At 48.8% G+C, this 12,682-nt stretch overlaps 1 long non-coding RNA gene across 1 annotated transcript; it reads right to left on the minus strand.

Annotated features, from left to right (window-relative positions):
• Positions 1-10,097: 10,097 nt before the first annotated feature.
• Positions 10,098-12,377, minus strand: LOC144246284 (uncharacterized). Its single transcript, XR_013339958.1, has 2 exons — positions 11,838-12,377; positions 10,098-10,870 (listed from the first exon to the last, which is right to left on the minus strand). It is a non-coding gene; the product is annotated as an uncharacterized LOC144246284 (long non-coding RNA).
• Between the last annotated feature and the right edge of the window lie 305 nt (positions 12,378-12,682).

Here is a 12,682-nt window from a genome sequence, read left to right on the forward strand (position 1 = left end):
TGTGTGTTCTGTGTTCTATGCTGGAATCCCATATTTTAGAGGAATTACTTTGCCACCAGTGGACTACACATAGGAAAACCCTGAAAGTTACCACCAGGATACTGTTTTTCCAGCTGGCTCAGCCAGAAACCACACTGGTCTTGCCAATCAACAACATCTATATCCAATCGTGTAATAAACCTCGAGTATTATGAACTGATATGCTTGAAGTCTAATTTTAATTGAATTAGGTGCCTTTATAATCTGCACTTAAAAGGTTAAGCTCTGCTTCTATGGAAACAACACACAGGAAGGACAAACCAATACTCCTAGGTTGGAGTAGCTGCAAAGATATATGCTTGGTAATTCATTATCACACCCTCATCAAATGTTTAGCCTTAGAAAATACTTCCTGCAAAAACATGTTCCTGGTAATCTTCCATCAATTCCAAGGAGCCAGTGAAGTGTAGTGAAGCAGCAGCTCACCACACCTTTTTGGCCTTACACAAGGAGCACCATGGAGATACTGCTGGTAGAAGGTCCCAGTGAGAGCTCCCTTCACATGTCAGTGGCTGCCCAGATCGGCTGAAGCCTGGTGCACATCCTGCATCCGTGTGGCGTGGCAGGAGCCAGTGTTGCTGGTCCTCTCCTCTGGGGGGTGCTGAAAGAGCATCTCGCTCACAGATCACAGAATGGTTTCGCTTAGAAGGGACCTTGAGAGCTCCAACCCCTGCCATGGGCAGGAGCATCTTGCGCAAGATGATGTTGGCCAAAGCCCTGTCCAAACTGGTCTTGAACACTTCCAGGGATGGAGCATCCACAGCTTCTCTGGGCAACCTGTTACAGAGCCTCATTGTAAACCAATCTCATTGGAAAATTGTTTTTCTTAATAGCTAATGTAAATCTAACCCTCTTATAGTTTAAAACTGCTGCCCCTTGTCCTGTTCCTACAGGCTCTAGTAGGCAGTCTCCAAGCCCTCTCTATCTTTCTTACAAGCCCCCTTTAAGTATTGAAATGCCACTCTAAGGTTTCTTTTTCTCTGGGCTGAGCCCCCAGCTTTCTGTTGCCCTTCTCTGTACATGCTCCAGCACCTCAATATCTTTGTAGTGGGGAACTCAAAAGTGTCCCCAGAATTCAAGGTGTGGCCTTACCAGTGCCAAGTTCAGGGGGGACAATCACTGTCTTGGTCCTGCTACAGACTAGGATGTTACAGCCTGGCTTTGTTTGGCTTGTGTTTGAAAAAACAGAGACCAGGTTAATACACTGCTCCTTGCAACATTTAAGTGGAGCACCTTAAATTGAGTTTAAGGTACAATTATGAGCAAGAAATGTTCCTGTGTGCTGCAATCTGCATGACACTAATCTGATCTGTGCTGCAGAGCCAGCAGCATGTGCTGCTTCCAGGCTGCAGGTTCACCTGTTGGAACAGCTTTGGGATGGAGCAAGTGACTCTGCCAGCACCCACACCTGAGCTCCAGCCACGCTCCTGCTTCCTTGCTGGCCCAGTGCATCCCTCTGCCCTGTGTACAGGACACTGGAGATTAATACTTCGGGTGAAAAAAATCCTTCTGAAGCTGAAGAGGAAAAAGGATATCCTCCTGGTAACATGAAAGGAAACTGAAGCCTGGGCTTTATAAAAAATGCATTAATTGCGAGACAAGAAGAAAGTCATCTCAAGTGCCTGTGACATGTTGGTTTAGAAACGGCTGGCTGAGTCTTTCGGGGGAAACACACCCTGTCATATCAGAGTGGTTTGGGGATGGGTGGTCCTGATGCAGCCACCCCTCTAGAGAAACCTTCTCCCCAAAAACCCGGTGCTGAGGCCTCGCTGGGAAGTGCATTTCTCCTTCACTGGGGAAGGGAGGGGGCACGGTCCTAGAAAAAAACCCATGGGGCCACGTCCTCCTAGAGAAACAGATGCTGTCAGCATTTTGCAAGACTCTTCAAAAATAACCCCCTTGTGCATGTTCTCCCCAAAACCTAAAGCAGCAAAATGCCTTGTAGGAGGTGCTGAGATATCTCTTGTCCCTCCACTGGCTCTCCCACTGCTTAAAGATCCCCACAGCTGGGCTGGGGTAAGCATCTTCACTCCTTCCTGCCACACAGTCATCACAGAGAGGCAGGAGAAGAGTTTGTACAAGTAGGTCAGGTATTTCTCATCTGTCGACTGCTAATAAAAGCCACCGATGTGAAACCTATAACATTATGTGTATAAATAATTTAGTTCCAGTGTGTAAACATCAATTCTGGGTTTTAAAAAAACCTAAATACTTCCATCAGCTTTTTCTACCCTCTCTATGCATATGTTGTTACTCCCAGCTGATAACAAGGGTAGTAACTTCATGTTAAAGTGTTCACACCACCACTGTTGCCCCTGAAGCTACCTACAAGCATGGGGTGAAGAGCTTCATTCACCTCTGCCCAGCAAGAGCCATCACAGGTGAGAGTACCATGGTGGCCCATGGCTCCTGCCACAGGGCCAGCTTGCAGTGGCAACCATCGCCACGGGCAGAGATGTCCCCTGGCTGTGTCCATCGCCAGCACTCCCAGGAGAAATGTCATTTTCAGGTGATGCCTGGACAGGTCAGGGTGGATGGCAAAGGCCAACCCACATAGTTCTGCCATCAACTGACCCTCAGATGGCCTGGAGGATCTTTCCTGCCCCAGGATGGTTCAGCAAATCATATGGACTGCATGTGCACTCCAGCAAAGGAAATCAGTCCGTGAGACTTTTAAAAACCTCACTGGCAGCAATGCTTCCACAACACAGGAGCCATGCTCTACTTTTGCCCCATGCCCAGCACTGCCCTGCAGACATCAGGTGAAAGGCGTGTCAGCTAGAGAAGGATGAGGGGAGCATTTGTGTGTCAGGACAGTGTGAGCCCGTGCCAGCTCCCCAACGAGTCACCAGGAAGTTAGCAGGGATGGATCTGGACTGGAACTAGCATGTGGCTACTGCCATTACCACAGCTTAGAGAAAGCAAAGATTAATGTAATCATTTAATCCTGAGAGATTTCAGGATTCACTGACTGTATCTCATGTCTCCATTCATCATGGCACAGGGGATGTGTGTAAACTGCTCTGCTCTTAGCTGGATCTCCTGATTTCCCTTTTCCTGAGCTCCTGCATAGGCCCTCAGTGCCGAGCTCTCCCCACTGCCACATCCCTGCCTCCTGACACAGCTCTGGTAGGCCCTGCCTCACTTTTTAGCTGCTGAGAATGGTGACATCATCCACCCTTTGTTTTCTGGACTTTTTCCTGGTGATGGTTCCATCCTCAAAATTGACAGACCTCCACCTCCCAGGTCTGATGCTCAACACCAGTGGGATATCCACTTCCTGCATCTCCATCCACCCTTCATGTACTACCCTGATGCTGTAAGGAGAGCCAAGACTGGGCTGGACACTGCAGGGAATGGGGTTTGCCTCAGGGTTAGAAGTTACCTTTGCCTGCAAAAAATTTGCCCAACCACGACAGTCTGGCTGGACAACAGAACAGCATCAGAGGCAGCCAATGACTCACCGTGGATTTGTCCTTTCTGTCTCTCTGGTCCAGGGTACCACGTGTGACCTGACACCACATACTTCCATCCTGCTTGGGGGTCTTGCTGCCTTCACTCCTTCCCCCAGGGGTAAAACACAGACAGAGGCTCCTGAGCAGCCCATGGGCACCCTGCATACCCAGGTGCTGCTGCCAGCCCCCAAGGAATGGCAGTGGTTGTGCTGCATCCCACAGAGATGGAGCACTGCTCCAAGACCTCCACTTCCTAGATCATCTGCTCATCAGGGCATCATGTTCCCAGCTTCATCACCTGGACAGCACAGAGTGCCAAACCCCAGTGCATGAACACAGATTTTAGATTTAACATTCATTACAAATGGGCTCCCACATGGCTCCTTTGCTGCCTTTCACTGAGCATGATGCATTATCTCTCACCTCTCGTTTAAAGTCCCTTTGGGAAGGCCTTAGAGCAGTGGAGATTCCTGCCTCATGCAGGCCCCCAGCACCCATCTCAGTGGGATGGTGTCCCTGGGGATTACCCTGACCCAGATACCAAACCTTGTACTCAGCCTTGTTGAACCTCATGAGGTTCACACAGACCCACTCCTCGAGCCTGTGCAAGTCCCTCTGGAAGGCATCCCTTCCCTCCAGCACATCCGCAGCACTCAGCCTGGTGTCATCTGCAAAGCATGCTCTAGAAACCACTGTCTGTGTTGCTGATGACAATGTTAAATAGTTTTGGTACAAGCCCTTAAGGAACACCACTCCTTACCAGTTTCCATGTGGCCATTAAATGTTTGACTGAATTCTTTGGACATGACCATCCAGCCAGTTCCTTATCCACCAAACAGCCCCTCCACCAAATTCATACCTCTCCATCTCAAGGCCAAAGTGATGGGGAATGACCATATGAAAAGCCTTACAGAATCCTGAACCCCACTGCTGTGGTTGTAGGTCATACAGAATCTAAAACCGTTTGAAGAGTAATGAGGTGGCAGCCTGTCTCACCCAGATTTTACCCCATCACGGAGTCAGAGACACTCCCATCCACTGAGACACCTCTGTTGGATCTAGGGGTGCTGTGGGGCCAAGACCTCTTCTCCTGACCTGGCAAATCAGGTGCTGCAATGCACACAGGATGCTGGCACAGCAACGCCCCCGGGAGGCTCTGACCCAGCAAAACCCCACCTTGGACGCAGAGCCAGGGCTCAGAGGCTCCGTGTCGGGGCGTGCAAACCCTCTCTGCTTCATGCTGCAAGTTTTGGTCCTTGAAACCGCGAGGCAGAACACTGCTGGGCTGACCTTGAGCAGCTCTCCATGTTCTCCACCCTCCTCCGAGGGGGGGAGGTGAACCCACCCACCCACACACGAACCACTTTGCTTTGGTCGGCCACAGACCCCTCTGCGAGTACCAAGGTTAATGCAAGCAGTGCTGCCCTCCCAGAGAGGGTTCGCTGCCAAACCCCAGATCTCTTCCTCCAGAAATAAATTGCTCTTCAACTATTGCCATCTTGTGGCGTCTGTGACCCGTTACTTGTTCCTTTTATCTTCTAATGGTGTTGGTGAGAATCAGCAGTGTACACAGGCAATTTTAAAATGAAATGTAAATGAATCAGAAATGCCTACGGAGGAGCCATTAGCATAAATCCAATCAAAGGGCTTTGTTTAACTTGTTAAAAATGACTAAATATTTAGTGAGTGTGGGTGGGTGAGGTGATTCTTGCTCACACTTGGGAAGTTTTAGAAGCAAAACTAATGCTGATATCCTAAATGGCTGAACTTATAAGCAATTTTCTACCTTGAACTGTGCCTCCTTGGTCTATAACTCGCTGGAATATCGTCCCCTGTTCAAGATCACCCCTAAAATATTATCACAGAATATGCTGAGTTGGAAAGGACCCACAAGGATTATCAAGTCCAACTCTTGTCCCTGCACAGGACACCCCAAGAGTCACACCCTGTGCCTGAGAGCATTGTTCAAACACTTCTTGAACTCTGTCAGGCTCAGTGCTGTGACCACTGCCCTGGGGAGCCTGTATTTGCTTCTAGGAGCGGTTGACTCACTCAACAAGATATCTGGACTCTCGTGAGCACTGCAGGCATCTCCTGAGAGTGGGGATTCCTTTGGAGCAAACCCTGTCCATCTCTGTCATGCCAATGGTCCCACCCAGGTAGAAAGCTGAGGGTGCAATGCAAGACCAGCAGTGCAGGACCACCATGACCACCTGTGTTGTGCACCACAAAGATCATCTTGGGAACGGTAGATTCAATAGAAGGGAAATATTTTCCGCAATGAAAGTGATGAAACATTGCAAGAGGTTGCCCTGAGAGGTGGTACATGCCCCATCCCTGGAAACATTCATGGTCAGGTTTGTTGGAGCTTTGAACAACCTGATTTAGTTGAAGATGTTCATGGCAGGGGGTTTGGAACCAGGTGACTTCTAAAGGCGCCTTCCAACCCAAACCATTCTGTGATTCTATGAACAAGAGACATTCCAGTGCCTATAGATTTTATCCAAACTAGTAGGAATAGGAAGGGTCCACTTCTTAGGCCCCAGTGTTACCTGCTGAGTGTCAGAAAGTGCCCAGGAAGCTGATGTTTGGTGGCAGTTTCAGTGGCACCAGCAGACCAGCCCCAGCTCCTTGTGTGTTCCTCTGCTGAAATCCACCCAACCTGCCTCCACTCCTCCTCCTCCTCACGATCTCACATTCACAGCAGCTTATGCAGAGCCACCCTGATCAAACCAACCCTAAAGTAAAGTGGAGAAACTCCATTCTTTGGAGTACACATCGGTTATGCTCTAGCTATATGGACAGTGTTAAGGATATTGGTCATAGAGAGATGTAGCTCTGCAGCTTGGATTAAATCAAAAACTGAGTTAAAAGCAGCGCTCAGACTTGGCTCTGCTGCGACTCCTTGGGCTCCACAGGGATCACTCAAGCTGGCAGCAGACGGGGCTTGGGGCAATGCTTTGCATTTGGGAAGAGCAGCTATTTCCTGCTGCTTTGCTCTCTGGAATGGAGTTGCATCGGGCGGGTGTTAATTGCCTTTCTGGAAATCAAAGCAGCCGGCACGGGGGCTGTCTGCTGGCCTTTGCTTCCCCCAGGCGCTGCCCATCAGCCGGCATTGCCTTCCCCTGTGCGCAGGGAAATACCTGGCCCGGAGGGATGTCTCTCCCCAGGGACCCCCAGGAGTTTGCCCCTTTCCTCAGCCTTATCCCGCCGTCCAAGCCTGAGGTCCTGCAAAGGCAGATGCTGCTGTGGAGAGTTTACTTAATGCCAACGCTGGGCACAAATCCTGGGAAAACACACTCAAATCTGGCTGCAGGGAGGGGAGGAGGAGCAGTGGGGTACAGGGAATGGGAAAGAAATGGAGAAATGGGAAGACTTCAGGTGTGATTGTTTCCCTCCCTGTGTGATTTTGTGGATTTTACTTTTAAATGCTGGGGAAAAGCTCTTTAGGAGAATGTGGAGCACCACATTACAGCACTTCCCACTACTGCCAGGTGCATCCACTGAGTGCAGGGCTGCATTTGGGGGTACGGAGATATGGGGAGCCCTGACACCCTCCTCCATCCACCCCCACATCCCAGCCAGTCCCGCCAGAGGGGTCTCACCTCCTGGCAGATCCAAGGATTCATCACTCCATTGAAACAGCCTCTGCATGTCTTGGTGCACATAAATCAGGGGCTTTCCAGGAGTTTCTTGTGGGAGTCACTGCCTGTGGGCTCAGCAATCCTCATTGCTCCTGCTAGCTTGGACTGGGAGCAGGAGAGACATTTCAGTGCCTCCTCTGCTGTGAGACTGTTATGGCAACACACTCACATCCAACCCCTCAAGGAGATCAAACCGGGTGGTTTGATCTTAGGGGCTTGGCTTTGGTTTATTTTTGCCTTTTCCAAGGGGGAAAACACACCATTGCACAGTGGTTATCCCCTGAGGAGATGAGAGGTGGCACTAGGGTGCCTCACCTGCATCTCTGAGAGCACTTTTCCCCATTTGCTCAAGTTTTTAGTGCCTGGCTGGCACAATTCCGGGTGGAATTCAGCTCTGTTTTGACAGACAGCAGTTCAGGTGCTTTTAGGGGATCCTAATTACATGCTCATCTAATTGATACTGCTGGGGCAGAAGAAGAAGGAGAAGGGACAGGGACAGACCTGGAGGGCTGGCTGCATGTCACCCTAGGGAGGGAAAAGGGAAGCTGGGAGCAGCAGCATCCTTCACTACCACAGCCCTGGTTGCATTTTGCTCCTTACAATAGCCACCTGTTTTCCAGGGGAACTGCTTGTTTCCCTGCTTGTGCATCCAAACAGTCTTAGTTCAGCATCAAGAAGGGCCTGGCATCTCAAAAAGCTGTGGATACCCCATCCCTGGGAGTGTTCAAGGCCAGGTTGGCTTTGAGCAACCCAATATATCAAAAGCTGTTCCTGCCCATAGCAGGGGGTTTGGACTAGATGAACTTGAAAGGTTCCTTCCAACTCAAACCAGTCCGTGATTCTAAAATTCTATGGTTTAAACAGCACATTTGCCCTCTGCTGTGCTTTGGCAGCAGGACATTTCCCCTATGGATCCATCTAAATTCCCACCCATCAGTACCAACCCCTCCAGCTACCGCACAGGGCTGGCAGCAGAGGAAAGCAGGAAAATCCTGGATGGAGAATAAGATAGAAGACTCCTTGCCAGAGAAATTATCTGAAGCAGGTGGTTCCAGCTCAGAGGAACTCAATTTATATTCCCAAATGACATGCTGGGAGCTGCTCACAGCTCCATCAACAAGCACAACACAGGCAGGCAGATGTTTTGGTGAGTGCCAGCAGCTGGAATAGGATTGCTGGCTCAGCTCGGCTGCACCCATCGCTCCAGACAGTAATTTGGAAGTCAGTGTTCAAGACTCATCCCAAGGGAGCCTGAATCAGGTGGCTGCAGCTCTGGCTGGCAGAATCACACAGCTCATTCTGAAACAAAGAGAGGTAGCAGAGTGCAGAGCTGGGCAGGAGACACTCCTGGATTATTTATAGGCTCCAGCCTTGGGAAAACTCTAGCACTGAAAAGCACCGGCTGTGTTTGGGACCGAAGGCCATGGTGGTGATGATGGGGTTGTGCCCCTGCCATCCACACTGCAGGAGCAGCTCTGCCCAGGGCACATCCCTGCCAAAGGAAGTGGGAAATGTTTGGGGAGGCCCAGGCTCAGTGTGCTAGGATGTGGCCTGGGGACACCAAGCCCTGCAAAGGGAGAAGGACACAAGGAGCATTCTAGTGGGCAATGCAAGGCACGAGGCTTGTCCCCAGTGCAGATGTTGTCAGCACAGGTGAACTTCCAGGTCTGGAGGGGGAAGGAGGTGGTTCCCACATAGGCTGGGCAGTGGCACTGAGGGGAGTGTGGCAGAGGCTGCTGCTTCACCAAGCCTCGTGTGATTGTTTTATTTTCCATGTGGTGGCCAGTAACAAAGAGCAGCTGTGCTGTGCCTGCTGCCCCAGACTGGCAGAACAAAGGGGCTCCATTAAATATTTCCCCCACATGTGACACCACAAGGATGTGAGAGGCCAAGAGAGAAAAGGCAGGGTGGGAATACCAAATCCAATGCAGTTCTGCAGAGATGTGTGTAAATCCAAGAGGGGCTCAGCAGAAGCCACCCCTAATGCTGCAAGAGGCCATGGGAGAGCACACAGGCACATCTCAGACACAAAATGCCACCTTCCCAAACTGCCCACAAAACTTCCACCTGAGGTACAACTCAGCCTGCCTGCCCTGGGGAGAGCCCTCCCCACCCCAGCCCAGGGCTGGTGGCTGCTTGTACAAGCCATGTAGGGGCCTGGGCAAAAAACCAAATAACTGGGAAGTGAATTTTCCCTTGCAGCTTTTGGGGTGGCCAAGTGCAGGGGCAAAGTATGAAATGCTGCAAAAGGGATGAGGAAGAGACAGATGTTGTGAGGGTGCCTCTTCAAAGGAAGGGTGAGAGCAGCTTTATAGCACAGTGGTGCAAAAGCAGCCAGGAGCCCCTCACTGGGCACACAGAAAGGGAAGAAGCACCAAGACCCCAGCAGCAGCTGTGTACACACCACCCCTCCCCATCCCACATCAGCAACTGATGGAAAATGGGGTCCAGGCGAGTCTAGTCAGACCCCATTGATCACTGGTAGGCAACATCACCCTGTTTGACTGCTACATGGTGGAGGCTGGCAAGGGACTGCTGCTGGAGCATCCTCCAGGAGCAGAACCCCAGGAGCCCTGCCATGGGTGCTCCCCTCCATGGAGGATGCTCACCTGGGTGCAGGGGTACAGCCTGCAAAACCACAGAGAAAACTGCACTTTCTTGAACTGCTGTAAACCATGATGGAAATGTTTAAAAGAAGCTGCCAGGCAGGTATGATTTACTTGGCTTTTGATAAAATCTCCCATCAGAGACTATTAAAGCACCTCATCAAAGGTTAAAGGGGCAAAGTCCCCATTTGGCAACAGAAGACAAAGACAGAGAACATCTGCTCCTTGAAGCAAAAATGAGTAAACACCAAGGCACAGCAGAGGTCAATACTGGCATCATTACTATTTAATACCACTTGTATATTAATGAGAGGCAGGAAAAAGACAAAAAACAAGGCAAAGAAAGCCAGCAATAGTTGAAACTTACTTTACTTTGTCAAAACAGAGGGAGGTAGGGAAAGAGGCATGCTGTGAGATGTGCTTTACATGAGAAATTAAATTATCACACTAAAGTTTGCCAGTGGAAGTAGTTTTAGCACATTAAACATTGTATTCAGCCCAAGTGAGGCCTGAACCAGCTGGTCCCATTTTACCAGCCACTTTATTGTGAATTCTGGAATGAGGAAAAAAAAAAAAAAAAGACAAACACTTTCGCTGTCATTTCTTACCCTGGTTTTAATCAGGCAGTATTTCTTCATGCTCTTGTGATGCCACAGTTTCTTGGTTACAAACATTGCAGGGGATAGTTGCATTGTTTTATTAAAAAAAAAAAGTTTCTGCTGACATTTAAGAAACACAACAGGGAGAGTTCAAACTCTGATCATTTTGTAAACACCAAAGATGCAGAACCGAGTCAGAAGCCTACATGGATCAGAAATATTGCTTAGATTTAACCCGGATGTGTACACAACAAAGCACTTTGGCCAAAGAAATCTGAGCTGCTAATAATCCACACTCCAGGCCATCCATGGAAAAAAGACTGATGAAATGCAGGCCCTGCACCTGTAAAGGCTACAGACATCTGTCACGTCCTCAAGTCAGCACAGGAGGCAGCTGGCTTTGATGAGTGATCAGGTGCAGCATGAAGGGCTTTACCTTCTTTTCTTTCTCCTTTTTGCTCTTCTTAAGCTGTGTGGAGCAGTCTCTTCTCGTGGCATTGGACCAAATCACTCCAGTCATGGAGCTTCTGTTGGAAGTTTTGGACACAGGTGACCAAAAAGCATTTGGGAGGGAGTGAGGAAAGGAAATTTGATCAGTTTTCAAGTCTAGAAAACAACAATTGGACTCCAGAAAAATGTTCCATGAAGCTGGAGGTTCCAGCAGTGTGGGCCCTCCCCAGGGCTGCTGGATCCATCACTACTCTTTCAGGGTTTTGTTTATGATCCTGCATGAAAAGGACATTCCCCCATGTGCACAGGATGCCCTTCCTGATCCCACACTTCCTCCAGCAGCTGTTCCAAGCGTGGAGCCCCTGGAGAAGCACGGGCCACGTGAGTGCTGGGTGCAGCAGCACACCTGAAGCTGCAGTGGAGAGGTGGCTCGCTGCTCCTCTTGGCTTGGCCTTCTTGGCAAAGCTGCTTTTCTATCTCTTGTCTGCCCACACAAAGCCTCACCCCAGCACAGACAGCAGGGCTTGGTGCACATGTCCACTGGGACATGTGCAGATCCACCCAAGGATGCTCCATCATTGTCTGTGCCCAGAAATTGCTTTTAATTAATCAGGGTTTCAATTATGTGCAGTTCTCATCTCTGTACCCTGGTCCTGGTTAGCTTCAGCTCTACAGAGTCACATCTGTGCTAGTGCTAATGAACATGAATTTCCAAGTATTCATGTTTTCTTTCAGCCATGTTACCACCCGGAAATCTCGATTTATTTTATTTTCCCCACTGTTAAGGAAATGTCTAGGAATTCTATAGATGTGGAGAAAAAAAAAAAAAGATAAAAATATGATCCAATTCCCTCTTCCCTCCAAAAATATCAGAAAGGAAAATCATGTAAGTCAGGGCTCAAAATCAGCATCATTATCTCACAGTTTTCCTTATGCTTCATGTTTGTTTGTTTTTTTAATGAGGTGCTGGCTGTAGAGGCGATGGCTAAATGCTAGAGAAATGTTAGATCAGAGCACCTGATTTCCAGCTCTCAAGATACTTACGGGGTATTTTTTCAGATTGAAATCATCTCTCAAGGAACACACAGACATGATACGAGGCCAGTGCTCAGTAAAATCAGATCAATGGCAATCAGAAGATTCCGAGATCTTCTGCCTCCTCTCAGTCTGGGAGGAGGGAGAGGCACTAAAGGGTTCAAATTCCAGGTCAGGACTGCAGATGCCACATCCTCAATTCATCTCTGCTGTCAAAACCATCAGCCAAATGCCCCACAGCTGCTCATGGAGAAACAGCTTCTGTGTGTCGAGCTTGAAATGCTTTCAGAGAGCAACACGGAGTAGCCTGAAAATCAATCAATTATACAAATATTAGTGACTTCCTAAATGTGCTCAGTGCTGGGAGCTCCCTTGCACCTCTGGTCCCCTGCACCGCAGTCCTGGGGCACTACATTCTCTGGAAGATAAAGAGTAATTAAAATCAAGCAAGAAAAGCAACATTTCAAAATTTTCTCTTTCTCCTTGTTTTTACGCAGGACGTTTTCAAAGTCAGTTGCACGAAAAGCAATCTTTGAATTAACAGGCAATTACTTAATTAAGTACTTAGCTGCAAATTACATGAAGCAAAGTGCCTGTTTTATCTACTTGGAATTGTAAACTGGGCCCTGTGCTATCCCTAACACAGAAATTCCCTCCTTTCTAGAGAAAACTTGTCTTGCACATAAAGCAAGAGACAGCTAAATTCTGACTTTAATTGTTTAGGAAAAGGGTCTTTGGAAGCACAAAAAGCACTTTCAGGGAGAAAAAATTAACTGAGAAGACACTGGAAATCAGACATATTAAAGACATATTGGATTCCAGTGATTTGTACATTAAATGCATAAGAAAAAATG

This window comes from Lonchura striata, chromosome 5, assembly GCF_046129695.1.
Source record: "Lonchura striata isolate bLonStr1 chromosome 5, bLonStr1.mat, whole genome shotgun sequence".
In the NCBI taxonomy this organism is placed as follows: Eukaryota; Metazoa; Chordata; class Aves; order Passeriformes; family Estrildidae; genus Lonchura; species Lonchura striata.